The sequence below is a fragment of the Xenopus tropicalis genome, chromosome 9 (assembly GCF_000004195.4).
Source record: "Xenopus tropicalis strain Nigerian chromosome 9, UCB_Xtro_10.0, whole genome shotgun sequence".
NCBI lineage: Eukaryota > Metazoa > Chordata > Amphibia > Anura > Pipidae > Xenopus > Xenopus tropicalis.
The window spans coordinates 14,593,961-14,617,290 of NC_030685.2; the positions used below are offsets into that span (position 1 = coordinate 14,593,961).

Sequence of the window (23,330 nt, forward strand, 5' to 3'; positions counted from 1 at the left end):
CACCAATGGGCTTGTTTATCAATTTGAGTTGAATTTGAACTACAGGTATGGGATCTGTTATCCGGAAACCCGTTATCCAGAAAGCTCCGAATAACGGGAAGGCCGTTTCCCATAGACCCCACTTTAATCAAATAATTCATTTTATTTTTAAACTATTTCCTTTTTCTCTGTAGTAATAAAACAGTACAGGTACGGGATCTGTTATCCAGAATGCTCGGGACCAGGGTTATTTAACCATGAAATAAACCCAATAGGAGTGTTTTGCCCCCAATAAGGGGTAATTATATCTTAGTTGGGATCAAGTACAGGTACTGTTTTATTATTACAGAGAAAAGGGAATCATTTAACCATGAAATAAACTCAATAGGGCTGTTCTGCCCCAATAAGGGGTAATTATATCTTAGTTGGGATCAAGTACAGGTACTGTTTTATTATTACAGAGAAAAGGGAATCATTTAACCATTAAATAAACCCAATAGGGCTGTTCTGCCCCCAATAAGGGGTAATTATATCTTAGTTGGGATCAAGTACAGGTACTGTTTTATTATTACAGAGAAAAGGGAATCATTTAACCATTAAATAAACCCAATAGGGCTGTTCTGCCCCCAATAAGGGGTAATTATATCTTAGTTGGGATCAAGTACAGGTACTGTTTTATTATTACAGAGAAAAGGGAATCATTTAACCATGAAATAAACCCAATAGGGCTGTTCTGCCCCAATAAGGGGTAATTATATCTTAGTTGGGATCAAGTACAGGTACTGTTTTATTATTACAGAGACAAGGGAATCATTTAACCATGAAATAAACCCAATAGGGCTGTTCTGCCCCAATAAGGGGTAATTATATCTTAGTTGGGATCAAGTACAGGTACGGTTTTATTATTACAGAGAAAAAGGAAATAATTTCTAAAAATTAGAATTATTTGTTTAAAATGAAGATGGGAGATGGCCTATAACTAGTACCTTGATATAACTAGTCCTTATTGGAGGCAAAACATTCCTATTGGGTTTAATTATGTTTAAAAGATTTTCTAGTAGATTTAAAGTATGGAGATCCAAATTACGGAAAGATCCCTTATCTGGATACCAGTTCCTGAGCATTCTGGATAACAGGTCCCATACCTGTATATCGAATGGTCCTTTATTTAGTATAAGGAAATCTCGACCTTTGATAAATCCTCAAGTGTACTTTTTGATCGTTTATATTTGCCCCTTATGATCCCCCCCAAATGCCCATCTCCTTTGGGGTTATACCTTTATTTATTAGTTTGGTATGACTGGTTCTGCAGAGTTTAAGGCTTTTCTGGCACAGTTGGGAGCATTTGACTGCCATGATTAAATGGGGTTTTTCACCTTTGAGTTAACTTTTAGTATAATGTAGAGAGTAATATTCTGAGGCAAATTGCCATTGGTCTTCTTTTTCTATAATTTATGTTTTATTCATTATTTCACTTTTTGTTCAGCAGCTCTCCAGTTTGGAATTTTAGCCATTATCTGGTTGCTATGGTTCAAATTACCTTAGCGACCAGGCAGTGGTTGGAAGGAGAGTCTGATCTATTTATAGGAAAGGAAATAAATAGAAAGTAAAAGGTAACAATAACAATAAAATGACAGCTTCACTGAGCAATGGGGTTTTGTTTTGACTGCCGGGATTAGTGACCCACATTTGAAAGTTGGGAAGAGTCAAAAGAAGAAGACAAATAATTCAAAAACTGTATATAAAAAAAAATAATGAAGACCAATTGAAAAGTTGCTTAGAATTGCCCATTCTATAACATACTAAACGTAACTTAAAGGTGTCCCTGGAGATGTACAGGACTGATGGGAATCCTGTAAACATTGGCTCCGCTGGATCATGCCACAAGCAGCAGTAGGGGGCAACTTTGGGCTACTCGTGTCTAGGGCTAAAGGGCAAGTAATCTTATTGTAACATGTGCCACAAAGCCACATTCAGCCGAGTGCAATGTAAAGCTGCAGTTATAGCTAATGGAGAGCTATGAGAGAGCTATGGGAGAGCACAATGAGAGAGCTATGGGAGAGCTATGAGAGAGCTATGGGAGAACTATGAGAGAGCTATGGGAGAACTACGGGAGAGCTATGGGAGAACTACGGGAGAGCTATGGGAGAACTACGGGAGAGCTATGGGAGAGCACTATGAGAGAGCTATGGGAGAGCACTATGAGAGAGCTATGGGAGAACTACGGGAGAGCTATGGGAGAGCACTATGAGAGAGCTATGGGAGAGCTATGAGAGAGCTATGGGAGAACTACGGGAGAGCTATGGGAGAACTACGGGAGAGCTATGGGAGAGCACTATGAGAGAGCTATGGGAGAGCACTATAAGAGAGCTATGGGAGAGCTATGAGAGAGCTATGGGAGAACTACGGGAGAGCTATGGGAGAACTACGGGAGAGCTATGGGAGAGCACTATGAGAGAGCTATTGGAGAGCTAACGGACAGCTATGGGAGAGCTATGAGAGTGCTATGGGAGAGCTAACAGAGAGCTATGGGAGAGCTAACAGAGAGCTATGGGAGAGCACTATGAGAGAGCTATGGGAGAGCACTATGAGAGAGCTATGGGAGAGCACTATGACAGAGCTATGGGAGAGCACTATGAGAGAGCTATGGGAGAGCTAACAGAGAGCTATGGGAGAGTACTGTGAGAGAGCTATGAGAGAGCTATGGGAGAGCTAACGGAGAGCTATGGGAGAGCACTATGAGAGAGCTATGGGAGAGCGCTATGAGAGAGCTAATGGAGAGCTATGGGAGAGCACTATGAGAGAGCTATGGGAGAGCACTATGAGAGAGCTATGGGAGAGCACTATGAGAGAGCACTATGAGAGAGCTATTGGAGAGCTAACGGAGAGCTATGGGAGAGCACTATGAGAGAGCTATTGGAGAGCTAACGGAGAGCTATGGGAGAGCACTATGAGAGAGCTATTGGAGAGCTAACGGAGAGCTATGGGAGAACACTATGAGAGAGCTATGGGAGAGCTAACGAAGAGCTAACAGAGAGCTATGGGAGAGCGCTTTGAGAGAGCTATGGGAGAGCGGTTACACTATGGGAATTTGTGCCACACAGTCACACTTATACAGCAGCAGTGTTCAGCCTGCAGGTGAATTGCACTCTCAGCACTGGGGGGGATTGGAGTCAGTTGGGGGGATGCTGAGCATTACAGTTCAGCAGCAGCAGCTTGTAGCGGCCAGTTGGCCATCACCTTTATGATAGTGAAATGAATATTCACCATTCTCTGACGTCAGTGACACATATAAGGTTACAATGAATAATACTGTCTGCCTCCAGTTGGCGTGCCCAATCCAGTGTGCCCAATACAGCGTGCCCAATACAGCGTGCCCAATCCGGTGTCAGGACACACTTTGTGATGCTGTTCTATGTACAAAGCCTGTGGTTTGGCCCCACCTCCTCTATTGGTCAGTGTTGGGCAGGGAAGGTCCCTACCCATGTTACTGCCCACTGCACCTGGGCAGTAACCCATGGCAACCAATGAGAATTCTTTCCTTGCTCTGCACAAAGATCCCATGAGTCGCTCTGCCTTTTCTCTCCGGGGCCCGTGGGGACTGCACTGCTGTCACATCCGATATCATTAACCTCTTGCCACTTCACTTGCATTATGGGAAATTACTGCCCCATGTGACATTGCTGCTAAGGAGCAAATAAAGTCAGCAGCTTTGGGTGAAAATATGTAGGGAATAATGCGTATTTGTCTATTATTTTAATCTTTCAGTTATTTATAAACCACCAAAAGCAGTATTTGTCTGTCTCTTTCTGCCAGGGTCGGACTGGGGGGTGAAGGGCCCAACGGGGCTCCCGCCCCAGGGGCCCGCTCCCCCCTCCCCCCCGCAGGGGCCCCCCACCCAACGTCCTCCCCCGAGCTCGTACATTTCTGGGCTGCCGGGGCCCACTGGGATTTTTCCCAGTGTCCCGGCGGGCCAGTCCGACCCTGCTTTCTGCTCTGCTGGTTCAGACTCTTGAAGCAATGTAGCAAAAGCTAGCTCTGCTCCTGTGTTTAGGGGGCTAATTAAAGATATTTAGGGCTCATTTACGAAGCAGAACAGTGGGCAAAGTGCTGGAGAAAGGCTGCAGTTGGTCACTTTGCACTTTGTTTCGGCTCTTGCAGAATGGCCGCGAGTGCAGAAAGCGTCACTGGCACTTTAAATAGAGCGCTACCTGCATTAGACAGCACTCTTAGACAGGGGGAGGCACAAAAGCACTCTTACTCCATAGACTCCATACTGCATTTCATTACTAAAGGCCCCAGTGGGGGCATTGGCTCAGTATAAATAGTTGCCCTATTGCCCTGTGGGGAGAGAATGAAGGACTTGGAGTGCCCCTGACCTGCTGGAATCCCTCTCTCTGTCCCTCTGCCTAAGTGCCCCCTCCCCAGCTCCCATATCATATTGCCTATGGAATTCCTGCGCTTGGATTCTACAGACTGGGGGTGAGTGAGTGCAAAGCACATTCCTTGCACCACTACGTGCCGCCGGAGAGATGGAGAAGCCGATAGGGCAGGAATGAGCAGAGTTAATGCCTGTGCCGTTGCTCTGGGAGTGTGTTCCTATGGGCAGATTGCACGGCTTTGCCTCTGCCAGAGGTTTAGGGACCCCTATTTTTTAAGTGGTACCTCCCACACACACCTCTGCATTATATTGTATGAATGAAAGGTAGGGCTAATCAGGGCCTTATTCACTCAAGCACTAAAGGTAATGTTATATGATTATATCCTGTGTTCTGTGCGTCACGCTCATTGGGGTAAAAATAACTTTAGCTTTGTGTTGGCCCCATTGATTATCATCATGGCAAGCTCCCACCCCACATTCCCATGCTATTATCATTCACCTACGTGCCATGGCAGCCGGGGGCTCCTGAGCTAGGGGCTTTGTGATTTGCCAGACCCCCCAGTGACTGCTAATATCCTTATCATTTACAGTAGGGGGTACATTATCCCTTATAATACATGAGTGATACTCAGAGTTCCCTGTATAACTCAGCCTGCAGCCTTGTGCCTTTATATGGACACAGAACCCCTCAGTGACTGCTAATATCCTTATCATTTACAGTAGGGGGTACATTATCCCTTATAATACATGAGTGATACCCAGAGTTCCCTGTATAACTCAGCCTGCAGCCTTGTGCCTTTATATGGGCACAGAACCCCTCAGCGACTTCTAATATCCTTATCATTTACAGTAGGGGGTACATTATCCCTTATAATACATGAGTGATACTCAGAGTTCCCTGTATAACTCAGCCTGCAGCCTTGTGCCTTTATATGGGCACAGAACCCCTCAGTGACTGCTAATATCCTTATCATTTACAGTAGGGGGTACATTATCCCTTATAACACATGAGTGATACTCAGAGTTCCCTGTATAACTCAGCCTGCAGCCTTGTGCCTTTATATGGGCACAGAACCCCTCAGTGACTGCTAATATCCTTATCATTTACAGTAGGGGGTACATTATCCCTTATAATACATGAGTGATACTCAGAGTTCCCTGTATAACTCAGCCTGCAGCCTTGTGCCTTTATATGGGCACAGAACCCCTCAGTGACTGCTAATATCCTTATCATTTACAGTAGGGGGTACATTATCCCTTATAATACATGAGTGATACCCAGAGTTCCCTGTATAACTCAGCCTGCAGCCTTGTGCCTTTATATGGGCACAGAACCCCTCAGTGACTGCTAATATCCTTATCATTTACAGTAGGGGGTACATTACCCCTTATAACACATGAGTGATACTCAGAGTTCCCTGTATAGCTGGCAAACCCCAGCGATGTATCGTTTATTCCTACACAGGGCAGATAGTAGATGCCAATCCGAGTGGCTGGCAGGTGAAAGTATTTTCATACTCTCTAACAACATCCCTGTTATCTACACAGTGAAAGGGAATCCTGGCACTAGGAGGTTAACTTCCCCTTGCTATATTTAGCAGTTTTGCATACATTGCCAGTGTGTCCTTTGTTGTGTCGGGAGTCTCTGCATCTAAAATTTCATCTGAATGAAACGATTGTTGGAGTTTCCACAAACATAACAATTCGCTGCCCATCATTGCTTTGTTGCCTGCGCATTGTGACGTCACTTTCCATAATAGCGTGCAGGGAGTAGTGACGTCACTTTCCATAATAGCGTGCAGGGAGTAGTGACGTCACTTTCCATAATAGCGTGCAGGGTGTAGTGACGTCACTTTCCATAATAGCATGCAGGGAGTAGTGACGTCACTTTCCATAATAGCGTGCAGGGAGTAGTGACGTCACTTTCCATAATAGCGTGCAGGGAGTAGTGGCGTCACTTTCCATAATAGCGTGCAGGGAGTAGTGACGTCACTTTCCATAATAGCGTGCAGGGAGTAGTGGTGTCACTTTCAGGGAGTAGTGACGTCACTTTCCGTAATAGTGTGCAGGGAGTAGTGGTGTCACTTTCCATAATAGCGTGCAGGGAGTAGTGGCGTCACTTTCAGGGAGTAGTGGCGTCACTTTCCATAATAGCGTGCAGGGAGTAGTGACGTCACTTTCCATAATAGCGTGCAGGAAGTAGTGACGTCACTTTCCATAATAGCGTGCAGGGAGTAGTGGCGTCACTTTCCATAATAGCGTGCAGGGAGTAGTGGCGTCACTTTCAGGGAGTAGTGGCGTCACTTTCCATAGTAGCGTGCAGGGAGTAGTGGCGTCACTTTCCATAATAGCGTGCAGGGAGTAGTGGCGTCACTTTCCATAGTAGCGTGCAGGGAGTAGTGGCGTCACTTTCCATAGTAGCGTGCAGGGAGTAGTGGCGTCACTTTCCATAATAGCGTGCAGGGAGTAGTGACGTCACTTTCCATAATAGCGTGCAGGGAGTAGTGGTGTCACTTTCAGGGAGTAGTGACGTCACTTTCCGTAATAGTGTGCAGGGAGTAGTGGTGTCACTTTCCATAATAGCGTGCAGGGAGTAGTGGCGTCACTTTCCATAATAGCGTGCAGGGAGTAGTGACGTCACTTTCCATAATAGCGTGCAGGGAGTAGTGACTTCACTTTCCATAATAGCGTGCAGGGAGTAGTGGTGTCACTTTCCATAATAGCGTGCAGGGAGTAGTGGCGTCACTTTCCATAATAGCGTGCAAGGAGTAGTGGCGTCACTTTCAGGGAGTAGTGACGTCACTTTCCATAATAGCGTGCAGGGAGTAGTGTTGTCACTTTCCATAATAGCGTGCAGGGAGTAGTGACGTCACTTTCCATAATAGCGTGCAGGGAGTAGTGTCGTCACTTTCCATAATAGCGTGCAGGGAGTAGTGACGTCACTTTCCATAATAGCGTGCAGGGAGTAGTGACGTCACTTTCCATAATAGCGTGCAGGGAGTAGTGGTGTCACTTTCCATAATAGCGTGCAGGGAGTAGTGGCGTCACTTTCCATAATAGCGTGCAGGGAGTAGTGGCGTCACTTTCAGGGAGTAGTGGTGTCACTTTCCATAATAGCGTGCAGGGAGTAGTGTTGTCACTTTCCATAATAGCGTGCAGAGAGTAGTGACGTCACTTTCCATAATAGCGTGCAGGGAGTAGTGACGTTACTTTCCATAATAGCGTGCAGGGAGTAGTGACGTCACTTTCCATAATAGCGTGCAGGGAGTAGTGACGTCACTTTCCATAATAGCGTGCAGGGAGTAGTGACGTCACTTTCCATAATAGCGTGCAGGGAGTAGTGACGTCACTTTCCATAATAGCGTGCAGGGAGTAGTGGTGTCACTTTCCATAATAGCGTGCAGGGAGTAGTGGCGTCACTTTCCATAATAGCGTGCAGGGAGTAGTGGCGTCACTTTCAGGGAGTAGTGACGTCACTTTCCATAATAGCGTGCAGGGAGTAGTGTTGTCACTTTCCATAATAGCGTGCAGGGAGTAGTGACGTCACTTTCCATAATAGCGTGCAGGGAGTAGTGACGTCACTTTCCATAATAGCGTGCAGGGAGTAGTGACGTCACTTTCCATAATAGCGTGCAGGGAGTAGTGACGTCACTTTCCATAATAGCGTGCAGGGAGTAGTGGTGTCACTTTCCATAATAGCGTGCAGAGAGTAGTGGCGTCACTTTCCATAATAGCGTGCAGAGAGTAGATCTAAGAAGAGCCCCCCCAGCACATTAGTGTAGGGCACCCCATTTCTTTGTATTTATAAATGGAAAAATTTATTTTCTTCCATCCCAGTGAAAAAAAAAGTTCCCTTTTATGAGCTTCTCGAAGCAATAGCATTTAGCTAATTTTATTTACATGCAGTTTTCATTTATTTATTAGCCCCAGCCTTGCCTAGTATATAGGCTGATGTACAGAGAATATACCGCATTGCCCTCTATGTGCCCATGTCCTCATTCTCGCAATGATAAATGACTGCAGTTGAATTCAGATGGTCCCTGCCTATTGTCTGACCCACTTTTATATTATGTCATTGAAATTACCTTGGAAATGTGTTTTCTTCCCAGCATGCTAAGTGGTGTGCCTAGAAACTTGTGAGAAAGTTCTGGGGTATTATACGTGTGTTCTGGGGTATTATACATGGAATTGGCACTGTATTTATCTGCCTTGTGTTCTGGGGTATTATACATGGAATTGGCACTGTATTTATCTGCCGTGTGTTCTGGGGTATTATACATGGAATTGGCACTGTATTTATCTGCCGTGTGTTCTGGGGTATTATACATGGAATTGGCACTGTATTTATCTGCCGTGTGTTCTGGGGTATTATACATGGAATTGGCACTGTATTTATCCTGCTGTGTGTTCTGGGGTATTATACATGGAATTGGCACTGTATTTATCCTGCTGTGTGTTCTGGGGTATTATACATGGAATTGGCACTGTATTTATCTGCCGTGTGTTCTGGGGTATTATACATGGAATTGGCACTGTATTTATCTGCCTTGTGTTCTGGGGTATTATACATGGAATTGGCACTGTATTTATCTGCCGTGTGTTCTGGGGTATTATACATGGAATTGGCACTGTATTTATCTGCCTTGTGTTCTGGGGTATTATACATGGAATTGGCACTGTATTTATCTGCCGTGTGTTCTGGGGTATTATACATGGAATTGGCACTGTATTTATCTGCCGTGTGTTCTGGGGTATTATACATGGAATTGGCACTGTATTTATCTGCCTTGTGTTCTGGGGTATTATACATGGAATTGGCACTGTATTTATCTGCCGTGTGTTCTGGGGTATTATACATGGAATTGGCACTGTATTTATCTGCCTTGTGTTCTGGGGTATTATACATGGAATTGGCACTGTATTTATCTGCCGTGTCTTCTGGGGTATTATACATGGAATTGGCATTGTATTTATCTGCCGTGTCTTCTGGGGTATTATACATGGAATTGGCACTGTATTTATCTGCCGTGTCTTCTGGGGTATTATACATGGAATTGGCACTGTATTTATCTGCCGTGTGTTCTGGGGTATTATACATGGAATTGGCACTGTATTTATCTGCCGTGTGTTCTGGGGTATTATACGTGGAATTGGCACTGTATTTATCTGCCGTGTGTTCTGGGGTATTATACGTGGAATTGGCACTGTATTTATCTGCCTTGTGTTCTGGGGTATTATACATGGAATAGGCACTGTATTTATCTGCCTTGTGTTCTGGGGTATTATACATGGAATTGGCACTGTATTTATCTGCTGTGGGTTCTGGGGTATTATACATGGAATTGGCACTGTATTTATCTGCCGTGTGTTCTGGGGTATTATACATGGAATTGGCACTGTATTTATCTGCCGTGTGTTCTGGGGTATTATACATGGAATTGGCACTGTATTTATCTGCCGTGTGTTCTGGGGTATTATACATGGGATTGGCACTGTATTTATCTGCCGTGTGTTCTGGGGTATTATACATGGTATTGGCACTGTATTTATCTGCCGTGTGTTCTGGGGTATTATACATGGAATTGGCGCTGTATTTATCTGCCGTGTGTTCTGGGGTATTATACATGGAATTGGCACTGTATTTATCTGCCGTGTGTTCTGGGGTATTATACATGGTATTGGCACTGTATTTATCTGCCGTGTGTTCTGGGGTATTATACATGGAATTGGCGCTGTATTTATCTGCCGTGTGTTCTGGGGTATTATACATGGTATTGGCACTGTATTTATCTGCCGTGTGTTCTGGGGTACTATACATGGAATTGGCACTGTATTTATCTGCCTTAATATAATATTCCTACTATAACCCCACCCTTCCTACCTACAGCTGGTGTTTAGCAGCACCGCGCCATGTGCAAGACACTGAGAATTCTGGAGTGAAGCTTGTGCAATGGTCCCGTGCCTAAGGCTGCCTAGTTCTGCTCTGAGCTGCTGTGGGGCCGGCACAGACTGATCCTTCCCTAGAATTCTGCCTGCGCCACATTCCATGCCCAAAACAGAGCCCCCCCAGGGCGCCTCTTCCACTTATAGCACATTCAGAGCTGCAAGGTCACATAGTACGTAGGATGGGGCAGATAGGAAGGATCAGGTATAGAATATGAACAAGGCGGAAATCCGTAGGTTTAGCCTGCAGTCTTGTGCCTTTATATTGTCACAGAGCCCCTCAGTGACTGCTAATATCCTTATCATTTACAGTAGGGGGTACATTATCCCTTATAATACATGAGTGATACTCAGAGTTCCCTGTATAACTCAGCCTGCAGCCTTGTGCCTTTATATGGGCACAGAACCCCTCAGTGACTGCTAATATCCTTATCATTTACAGTAGGGGGTACATTATCCCTTATAATACATGAGTGATACTCAGAGTTCCCTGTATAACTCAGCCTGCAGCCTTGTGCCTTTATATGGGCACAGAGCCCCTCAGTGACTGCTAATATCCTTATCATTTACAGTAGGGGGTACATTATCCCTTATAATACATGAGTGATACCCAGAGTTCCCTGTATAACTCAGCCTGCAGCCTTGTGCCTTTATATGGTCACAGAACCCCTCAGTGACTGCTAATATCCTTATCATTTACAGTAGGGGGTACATTATCCCTTATAATACATGAGTGATACTCAGAGTTCCTTGTATAACTCAGCCTGCAGCCTTGTGCCTTTATATGGGCACAGAACCCCTCAGTGACTGCTAATATCCTTATCATTTACAGTAGGGGGTACATTATCCCTTATAATACATGAGTGATACTCAGAGTTCCCTGTATAACTCAGCCTGCAGCCTTGTGCCTTTATATGGGCACAGAACCCCTCAGTGACTGCTAATATCCTTATAATTTACAGTAGGGGGTACATTATCCCTTATAATACATGAGTGATGTCTACAAATGCCTACGCCACCTACAAAGCTCAGTGTGACTCTGTACTTTAGGAATGAAGGTCTCCTGGTTATTAGGTGCTGGGGGAAAAACAAGTTTTTCGGGACTCTGACAAGGTCAGTATAGGCAGGAACCTTTAGAAGGCGCACTCCTCCGCATTTTATTCCATTGCCCTTATTTTGTTAATGGGTTTAATTAGATGGATTAAGGTAAGACAGGTAAGCTCGGCAGAGGAAACCAAATCCCACACTGCATCAAAACATATAAAACATGTGAAGGTTATGGCGGAGTAGTTCCCCTTTAAAGCCTGCATTTAGTGTTTGTGCAGGAAGCATTTTATTTATGCTCCAGGGGGAAACAGACTGTACGAGAGACAGAAAGTGACAGCCGTGCTTTATGGAGCTTTTTTTTTTTTTGGTCTTAAGTCAAATATGTCTATATGAACAAGCCCTGGGCGCGCTACTGTAAAGGGGAACTCCACCCGGCTTTGTGGGAATTAAAAAGCAAAACCATTGAATAGTTCCATTCCTGTATACAGGTATAGGACCCATTATCCAGAATGCTCGGGTCCAAGAGTATTTCGGATAAGGGGTCTTTCCATAATTTGTTTCTCCATACCTTAAGTCTACTAAAAAAATCAATAAAACATTTATTAAACCCAACAGGATTGTTCTGCCCCCAATAAGGGGTAATTATATCTTAGTTGGGATCAAGTACAGGTACTGTTTTATTATTACAGAGAAAAGGGAATCATTTAACCATGAAATAAACCCAATAGGGCTGTTCTGCCCCCAATAAGGGGTAATTATATCTTAGTTGGGATCAAGTACAGGTACTGTTTTATTATTACAGAGAAAAGGGAATCATTTAACCATTAAATAAACCCAATAGGGCTGTTCTGCCCCCAATAAGGGGTAATTATATCTTAGTTGGGATCAAGTACAGGTACTGTTTTATTATTACAGAGAAAAGGGAATCATTTAACCATTAAATAAACCCAATAGGGCTGTTCTGCCCCCAATAAGGGGTAATTATATCTTAGTTGGGATCAAGTACAGGTACTGTTTTATTATTACAGAGAAAAGGGAATCATTTAACCATTAAATAAACCCAATAGGGCTGTTCTGCCCCAATAAGGGGTAATTATATCTTAGTTGGGATCAAGTACAGGTACTGTTTTGTTATTACAGAGAAAAGGGAATCATTTAACCATGAAATAAACCCAATAGGGCTGTTCTGCCCCCAATAAGGGGTAATTATATCTTAGTTGGGATCAAGTACAGGTACTGATTTATTATTACAGAGAAAAGGGAATCATTTAACCATTAAATAAACCCAATAGGACTGTTCTGCCCCCAATAAGGGGTAATTATATCTTAGTTGGGATCAAGTACAGGTACTGATTTATTATTACAGAGAAAAGGGAATCATTTAACCATTAAATAAACCCAATAGGGCTGTTCTGCCCCCAATAAGGGGTAATTATATCTTAGTTGGGATCAAGTACAGGTACTGTTTTATTATTACAGAGAAAAAGGAATCATTTAACCATTAAATAAACCCAATAGGGCTGTTCTGCCCCCAATAAGGGGTGACTATATCTTAGTTGGGATCAAGTACAGGTACTGTTTTATTATTACAGAGAAAAGGGAATCATTTAACCATGAAATAAACCCAATAGGGCTGTTCTGCCCCCAATAAGGGGTAATTATATTTTAGTTGGGATCAAGTACAGGTACTGTTTTATTATTACAGAGAAAAGGGAATCATTTAACCATGAAATAAACCCAATAGGGCTGTTCTGCCCCCAATAAGGGGTAATTATATCTTAGTTGGGATCAAGTACAGGTACTGTTTTATTATCATTGGGCAGAGTTCCCCTTTAATATGCTGGAGAGAGGTGTGCGCTCTATGGCTGACCCTGACCCCCCCCGCCCCGGGGGTGAATGAGGCCTAAGTGTGTTTGTTGTGCGGCACTTTTGTACTGAGTGGAAGGCACCTTGGAGAAAGGAGCGTGATCTTGGGAGCTAATTGCTCTTGCTTGGGGCACACAACTGACTGATAGGAATTGTAAATAAGGGCTCATTTCCCCACAATGTTAGGTAAATAAGTACCTGTGGGAAGCCAGTCACCCAATAGCGAGTAGGCACAGACTGTACATTAGGCATGGCCAATCATGGGCCCCTCTGGAGTTTGTTATATGTCAACCCCACTTGTCCTTTAAATTAAAACTTTCAGCTTGGCCATTGGTATATGGGATTATGTACACATTATGTATGCTGTATAGGGGACAATATACCCCTTGTATATGTTGTATAGGGTATAATGTACTCCTGCTGTATGTTGTATAGGGTATAATGTACCCCTGCTGTATGTTGTATAGGGTATAATGTACCCCCCCTGTATGTTCTATAGGGTATAATGTACCCCCACTGTATGTTGTATAGGGTATAATGTACCCCCGCTCTATGTTGTATAGGGTATAATGTACCCCCCCTGTATGTTGTATAGGGTATAATGTACCCCCGCTGTATGTTGTATAGGGTATAATGTACCCCCCCCTGTATGTTGTATAGGGTATAATGTACCCTCGCTGTATGTTGTATAGGGTATAATGTACCCCTGCTGTATGTTGTATAGGGTATAATGTACCCCTGCTGTATGTTGTATAGGGTATAATGTACCCCCCTGTATGTTGTATAGGGTATAATGTACCCCTGCTGTATGTTGTATAGGGTATAATGTACCCCCCCCCCTGTATGTTGTATAGGGTATAATGTACCCTCGCTGTATGTTGTATAGGGTATAATGTACCCCTGCTGTATGTTGTAAAGGGTATAATGTACCCCCCCCCTGTATGTTGTATAGGGTATAATGTACCCCCCCCCTGTATGTTGTATAGGGTATAATGTACCCTCGCTGTATGTTGTATAGGGTATAATGTACCCCTGCTGTATGTTGTATAGGGTATAATGTACCCTGCTGTATGTTGTATAGGGTATAATGTACCCCCTGTATGTTGTATAGGGTATAATGTACCCCCCTGTATGTTGTATAGGGTATAATGTACCTCCGCTGTATGTTGTATAGGGTATAATGTACCCCCTGTATGTTGTATAGGGTATAATGTACCCCCCCCCTGTATGTTGTATAGGGTATAATGTACCCTCACTGTATGTTGTATAGGGTATAATGTACCCCTGCTGTATGTTGTATAGGGTATAATGTACCCCCTGTATGTTGTATAGGGTATAATGTACCCCTGCTGTATGTTGTATAGGGTATAATGTACCCCCCCCCTGTATGTTGTATAGGGTATAATGTACCCTCGCTGTATGTTGTATAGGGTATAATGTACCCCTGCTGTATGTTGTAAAGGGTATAATGTACCCCCCCCCTGTATGTTGTATAGGGTATAATGTACCCCCCCCCCCTGTATGTTGTATAGGGTATAATGTACCTCGCTGTATGTTGTATAGGGTATAATGTACCCCTGCTGTATGTTGTATAGGGTATAATGTACCCTGCTGTATGTTGTATAGGTATAATGTACCCCCCTGTATGTTGTATAGGGTATAATGTACCCCCCCTGTATGTTGTATAGGGTATAATGTACCCCCCCTGTATGTTGTATAGGGTATAATGTACCTCCGCTGTATGTTGTATAGGGTATAATGTACCCCCCTGTATGTTGTATAGGGTATAATGTACCCCCCCCCCCTGTATGTTGTATAGGGTATAATGTACCCTCACTGTATGTTGTATAGGGTATAATGTACCCCTGCTGTATGTTGTATAGGGTATAATGTACCCCCCTGTATGTTGTATAGGGTATAATGTACCCCTGCTGTATGTTGTATAGGGTATAATGTACCCCCCCCCCCTGTATGTTGTATAGGGTATAATGTACCCTCGCTGTATGTTGTATAGGGTATAATGTACCCCTGCTGTATGTTGTAAAGGGTATAATGTACCCCCCCCCCCTGTATGTTGTATAGGGTATAATGTACCCCCCCCCCTGTATGTTGTATAGGGTATAATGTACCCTCGCTGTATGTTGTATAGGGTATAATGTACCCCTGCTGTATGTTGTATAGGGTATAATGTACCCTGCTGTATGTTGTATAGGGTATAATGTACCCCCCTGTATGTTGTATAGGGTATAATGTACCCCCCCCCCTGTATGTTGTATAGGGTATAATGTACCCTCACTGTATGTTGTATAGGGTATAATGTACCCCTGCTGTATGTTGTATAGGGTATAATGTACCCCCCCTGTATGTTGTATAGGGTATAATGTACCCCTGCTGTATGTTGTATAGGGTATAATGTACCCCCCCCTGTATGTTGTATAGGGTATAATGTACCCTCGCTGTATGTTGTATAGGGTATAATGTACCCCTGCTGTATGTTGTAAAGGGTATAATGTACCCCCCCCTGTATGTTGTATAGGGTATAATGTACCCCCCCCCCCTGTATGTTGTATAGGGTATAATGTACCCTCGCTGTATGTTGTATAGGGTATAATGTACCCCTGCTGTATGTTGTATAGGGTATAATGTACCCTGCTGTATGTTGTATAGGGTATAATGTACCCCCCTGTATGTTGTATAGGGTATAATGTACCCCCCCTGTATGTTGTATAGGGTATAATGTACCCCCCTGTATGTTGTATAGGGTATAATGTACCTCCGCTGTATGTTGTATAGGGTATAATGTACCCCCCTGTATGTTGTATAGGGTATAATGTACCCCCCCCCTGTATGTTGTATAGGGTATAATGTACCCTCACTGTATGTTGTATAGGGTATAATGTACCCCTGCTGTATGTTGTATAGGGTATAATGTACCCCCCCTGTATGTTGTATAGGGTATAATGTACCCCTGCTGTATGTTGTATAGGGTATAATGTACCCCCCCCCCTGTATGTTGTATAGGGTATAATGTACCCTCGCTGTATGTTGTATAGGGTATAATGTACCCCTGCTGTATGTTGTAAAGGGTATAATGTACCCCCCCCCTGTATGTTGTATAGGGTATAATGTACCCCCCCCCCTGTATGTTGTATAGGGTATAATGTACCCTCGCTGTATGTTGTATAGGGTATAATGTACCCCTGCTGTATGTTGTATAGGGTATAATGTACCCTGCTGTATGTTGTATAGGGTATAATGTACCCCCCTGTATGTTGTATAGGGTATAATGTACCCCCCCTGTATGTTGTATAGGGTATAATGTACCCCCCCTGTATGTTGTATAGGGTATAATGTACCTCCGCTGTATGTTGTATAGGGTATAATGTACCCCCCTGTATGTTGTATAGGGTATAATGTACCCCCCCCTGTATGTTGTATAGGGTATAATGTACCCTCACTGTATGTTGTATAGGGTATAATGTACCCCTGCTGTATGTTGTATAGGGTATAATGTACCCCCCTGTATGTTGTATAGGGTATAATGTACCCCCCCTGTATGTTGTATAGGGTATAATGTACCCCCCCTGTATGTTGTATAGGGTATAATGTACCCTCGCTGTATGTTGTATAGGGTATAATGTACCCCTGCTGTATGTTGTATAGGGTATAATGTACCCCCCCTGTATGTTGTATAGGGTATAATGTACCCCCCCCCCCCCTGTATGTTGTATAGGGTATAATGTAACCCTCGCTGTATGTTGTATAGGGTATAATGTACCCCTGCTGTATGTTGTATAGGGTATAATGTACCCCTGCTGTATGTTGTATAGGGTATAATGTACCCCCCTGTATGTTGTATAGGGTATAATGTACCCCCCTGTATGTTGTATAGGGTATAATGTACCCCCGCTGTATGTTGTATAGGGTATAATGTACCCCTGCTGTATGTTGTATAGGGTATAATGTACCCCCCTGTATGTTGTATAGGGTATAATGTACCCCCCTGTATGTTGTATAGGGTATAATGTACCCCCCTGTATGTTGTATAGGGTATAATGTACCCCTGCTGTATGTTGTATAGGGTATAATGTACCCCCCTGTATGTTGTATAGGGTATAATGTACCCCCCTGTATGTTGTATAGGGTATAATGTACCCCCCTGTATGTTGTATAGGGTATAATGTACCCCCCCTGTATGTTGTATAGGGTATAATGTACCCCCCTGTATGTTGTATAGGGTATAATGTACCCCCCTGTATGTTGTATAGGGTATAATGTACCCCCCCTGTATGTTGTATAGGGTATAATGTACCCCCCCTGTATGTTGTATAGGGTATAATGTACCCCTGCTGTATGTTGTATAGGGTATAATGTACCCCTGCTGTATGTTGTATAGGGTATAATGTACCCCTGCTGTATGTTGTATAGGGTATAATGTACCCCTGCTGTATGTTGTATAGGGTATAATGTACCCCTGCTGTATGTTGTATAGGGTATAATGTACCCCTGCTGTATGTTGTATAGGGTATAATGTACCCCTGCTGTATGTTGTATAGGGTATAATGTACCCCTGCTTGTATATGTCCTTGTATAGGGTATAATGTACCCCTGCTGTATGTTGTATAGGGTATAATGTACCCCCCCCCTGTATGTTGTATAGGGTATAATGTACCCCTGCTGTATGTTGTATAGGGTATAATGTACCCCCCCTGTATGTTGTATAGGGTATAATGTACCCCTGCTGTATGTTGTATAGGGTATAATGTACCCCTGCTGTATGTTGTATAGGGTATAATGTACCCCCCCTGTATGTTGTATAGGGTATAATGTACCCCTGCTGTATGTTGTATAGGGTATAATGTACCCCCCCCCCCGTATGTTGTATAGGGTATAATGTACCCTGCTGTATGTTGTATAGGGTATAATGTACCCCCCCCTGTATGTTGTATAGGGTATAATGTACCCCCCCCCCCACTGTATGTTCTATAGGGTATAATGTACCCCTGCTGTATGTTGTATAGGGTATAATGTACCCCCCCCCCCTGTATGTTGTATAGGGTATAATGTACCCCCCCCCTGTATGTTGTATAGGGTATAATGTACCCCCCTGTATGTTGTATAGGGTATAATGTACCCCCCCCCCACTGTATGTTCTATAGGGTATAATGTACCCTCGCTGTATGTTCTACAGGGTATAATGTACCCCTGCTGTATGTTGTATAGGGTATAATGTACCCCCCCCCCCCTGTATGTTGTATAGGGTATAATGTACCCTCGCTGTATGTTGTATAGGGTATAATGTACCCCCCACTGTATGTTCTATAGGGTATAATGTACCCTCGCTGTATGTTGTATAGGGTATAATGTACCCTCGCTGTATGTTGTATAGGGTATAATGTACCCTCGCTGTATGTTGTATAGGGTATAATGTACCCTCGCTGTATGTTGTATAGGGTATAATGTACCCCTGCTGTATGTTGTATAGGGTATAATGTACCCCCCTGTATGTTGTATAGGGTATAATGTACCCCTGCTGTATGTTGTATAGGGTATAATGTACCCCCCCCTGTATGTTGTATAGGGTATAATGTACCCTCGCTGTATGTTGTATAGGGTATAATGTACCCCTGCTGTATGTTGTATAGGGTATAATGTACCCCCCCTGTATGTTGTATAGGGTATAATGTACCCCCCCCCCTGTATGTTGTATAGGGTATAATGTACCCTCGCTGTATGTTGTATAGGGTATAATGTACCCCTGCTGTATGTTGTATAGGGTATAATGTACCCCTGCTGTATGTTGTATAGGGTATAATGTACCCCTGCTGTATGTTGTATAGGGTATAATGTACCCCCCTGTATGTTGTATAGGGTATAATGTACCCCCCCTGTATGTTGTATAGGGTATAATGTACCCCCGCTGTATGTTGTATAGGGTATAATGTACCCCTGCTGTATGTTGTATAGGGTATAATGTACCCCCCTGTATGTTGTATAGGGTATAATGTACCCCCCTGTATGTTGTATAGGGTATAATGTACCCCCCTGTATGTTGTATAGGGTATAATGTACCCCTGCTGTATGTTGTATAGGGTATAATGTACCCCCCCTGTATGTTGTATAGGGTATAATGTACCCCCCTGTATGTTGTATAGGGTATAATGTACCCCCCTGTATGTTGTATAGGGTATAATGTACCCCCCCTGTATGTTGTATAGGGTATAATGTACCCCCCTGTATGTTGTATAGGGTATAATGTACCCCCCTGTATGTTGTATAGGGTATAATGTACCCCCCTGTATGTTGTATAGGGTATAATGTACCCCCCCTGTATGTTGTATAGGGTATAATGTACCCCTGCTGTATGTTGTATAGGGTATAATGTACCCCTGCTGTATGTTGTATAGGGTATAATGTACCCCTGCTGTATGTTGTATAGGGTATAATGTACCCCTGCTGTATGTTGTATAGGGTATAATGTACCCCTGCTGTATGTTGTATAGGGTATAATGTACCCCTGCTGTATGTTGTATAGGGTATAATGTACCCCTGCTGTATGTTGTATAGGGTATAATGTACCCCTGCTGTATGTTGTATAGGGTATAATGTACCCCTGCTGTATGTTGTATAGGGTATAATGTACCCCCCCCTGTATGTTGTATAGGGTATAATGTACCCCTGCTGTATGTTGTATAGGGTATAATGTACCCCCCCTGTATGTTGTATAGGGTATAATGTACCCCTGCTGTATGTTGTATAGGGTATAATGTACCCCTGCTGTATGTTGTATAGGGTATAATGTACCCCCCCTGTATGTTGTATAGGGTATAATGTACCCCTGCTGTATGTTGTATAGGGTATAATGTACCCCCCCCCCCCGTATGTTGTATAGGGTATAATGTACCCCTGCTGTATGTTGTATAGGGTATAATGTACCCCCCCCTGTATGTTGTATAGGGTATAATGTACCCCCCCCCCACTGTATGTTCTATAGGGTATAATGTACCCCTGCTGTATGTTGTATAGGGTATAATGTACCCCCCCCCCTGTATGTTGTATAGGGTATAATGTACCCCCCCCCCCTGTATGTTGTATAGGGTATAATGTACCCCCCCTGTATGTTGTATAGGGTATAATGTACCCCCCCCCCACTGTATGTTCTATAGGGTATAATGTACCCTCGCTGTATGTTCTACAGGGTATAATGTACCCCTGCTGTATGTTGTATAGGGTATAATGTACCCCCCCCCTGTATGTTGTATAGGGTATAATGTACCCTCGCTGTATGTTGTATAGGGTATAATGTACCCCCACTGTATGTTCTATAGGGTATAATGTACCCTCGCTGTATGTTGTATAGGGTATAATGTACCCTCGCTGTATGTTGTATAGGGTATAATGTACCCTCGCTGTATGTTGTATAGGGTATAATGTACCCTCGCTGTATGTTGTATAGGGTATAATGTACCCTCGCTGTATGTTGTATAGGGTATAATGTACCCTCGCTGTATGTTGTATAGGGTATAATGTACCCCCCTGTATGTTGTATAGGGTATAATGTACCCTCGCTGTATGTTGTATAGGGTATAATGTACCCCCCTGTATGTTGTATAGGGTATAATGTACCCCCCCTGTATGTTGTATAGGGTATAATGTACCCTGGCTGTATGTTGTATAGGGTATAATGTACCCCCCCTGTATGTTGTATAGGGTATAATGTACCCTCGCTGTATGTTGTATAGGGTATAATGTACCCTCGCTGTATGTTGTATAGGGTATAATGTACCCCTGCTGTATGTTGTATAGGGTATAATGTACCCTCGCTGTATGTTGTATAGGGTATAATGTACCCCTGCTGTATGTTGTATAGGGTATAATGTACCCCCGCTGTATGTTGTATAGGGTATAATGTACCCCCGCTGTATGTTGTATAGGGCATAATGTACCCCTGCTGTATGTTGTATAGGGTATAATGTACCCCTGCTGTATGTTGTATAGGGTATAATGTACCCCCCTGTATGTTGTATAGGGTATAATGTACCCCCCCTGTATGTTGTATAGGGTATAATGTACCCCCGCTGTATGTTGTATAGGGTATAATGTACCCCCCGCTGTATGTTGTATAGGGTATAATGTACCCCCCCTGTATGTTATATAGGGTATAATGTACCCCCCCTGTATGTTGTATAGGGTATAATGTACCCCCCCCTGTATGTTGTATAGGGTATAATGTACCCCCCCTGTATGTTGTATAGGGTATAATGTACCCCTGCTGTATGTTGTATAGGGTATAATGTACCCCCCCTGTATATTGTATAGGGTATAATGTACCCCCGCTGTATGTTGTATAGGGTATAATGTACCCCCCTGTATGTTGTATAGGGTATAATGTACCCCCCCTGTATGTTGTATAGGGTATAATGTACCCCCGTATGTTGTATAGGGTATAATGTACCCCCGCTGTATGTTGTATAGGGTATAATGTACCCCCGCTGTATGTTGTATAGGGTATAATGTACCCCCCCGTATGTTGTATAGGGTATAATGTACCCCTGCTGTATGTTGTATAGGGTATAATGTACGCCCCCTGTATGTTGTATAGGGTATAATGTACCCCCACTGTATGTTCTATAGGGTATAATGTACCCTCGCTGTATGTTGTATAGGGTATAATGTACCCCCCCTGTATGTTGTATAGGGTATAATGTACCCCCCCTGTATGTTGTATAGGGTATAATGTACCCCTGCTGTATGTTGTATAGGGTATAATGTACCCCCCCCCCCTGTATGTTGTATAGGGTATAATGTACCCTTGCTGTATGTTGTATAGGGTATAATGTACCCCCACTGTATGTTCTATAGGGTACAATGTACCCTCGCTGTATGTTGTATAGGGTATAATGTACCCTCGCTGTATGTTGTATAGGGTATAATGTACCCTCGCTGTATGTTGTATAGGGTATAATGTACCCTCGCTGTATGTTGTATAGGGTATAATGTACCCCCCTGTATGTTGTATAGGGTATAATGTACCCCCGCTGTATGTTGTATAGGGTATAATGTACCCCCGCTGTATGTTGTATAGGGTATAATGTACCCCCGCTGTATGTGTAGGGTAAGTATATTAACTCTATGCAGCCCATTGAGCTTTTGTTATAAAGAGGAATAGAGTGCAGAATGTGACTGTATCTCCTTACTGTGTGCCGTTGCCACTGTAAATGTGACTCCAAAGTCACTCCCTCCCCGTGGGGTACGCCGCAGTGCGGGACAGGTGTGCAGTTCATATAACACAGCGTATATTAAATATGGGGCATTATTTTTAAAGGGAAAGGCCCAATTTTGTTTATTCCTTTTTGTTCTCCAGTTTTGACTCTAGTTGCTCAGAACAGTCTGCGTTAATCAGCAATTGCTTCAGGAGTCAGAAGCAGCAGTGCAGAGACCAGAAGCAGCCAGCCAGACACCGCTTTCAATGACATTTACTTTAAAAGCACCGAGAATTATTAATGAACATATGTTGGAAAGTTGCTTAGCGAGGCATTTTCTGCCATTATGCAGGGAGAAATGGCGGGACTGAAATAGCCAGCAGGCAGGAAGCTGTGGGGCTGCGATAAAAGCCATCCCTCTCGCTATCCGGGGGCCACACTCGCCGCGCTCTCGGGGCTGTTTATATTTATAGAGCGACACAGCGCAAATCAGATTATAGCACAAGCTGCTTAGCTGTGATACATGTTCTGTAGGAACCCTCCATGGGGGGGGGGGGGGCAGTGTGAAAGATTTCTCAGGACGCCGGCCCTTTAAAGGAAAACTATACCCCCTGAATGCTTAACCAATGTTATGTTATGTGACCTATTAAAGAATCTGGCCAAACTGGAATATAACAGTAAATATTGCCCTTTTACATCCTTTCCCTTGAGCCGCCATTTTGTGATGGGCTGTGTGTTCCCTCAGAGATCAGATGACAGGAAGTGATGCAGCTCTAACTGTAACAGGAAGTAGTGTGGGAGCAACAGGCAGAACTCTGTCCATTCATTGGCTGATGGGGCCTAGCATGTATGTGTGCCTTGGCTTGTTTGTGTGCACTGTGACTCCTATGATCCCAGGCAGGGATGAAGCA

The 23,330-nt window shown here is 43.6% G+C and overlaps 1 protein-coding gene across 4 annotated transcripts in view; it reads left to right on the forward strand.

The window, feature by feature from the left end:
- Positions 1–23,330, forward strand: part of sec14l1 (SEC14-like lipid binding 1) — a 65,074-nt gene that overhangs the window by 21,843 nt on the left and 19,901 nt on the right. The window lies entirely within an intron of this gene.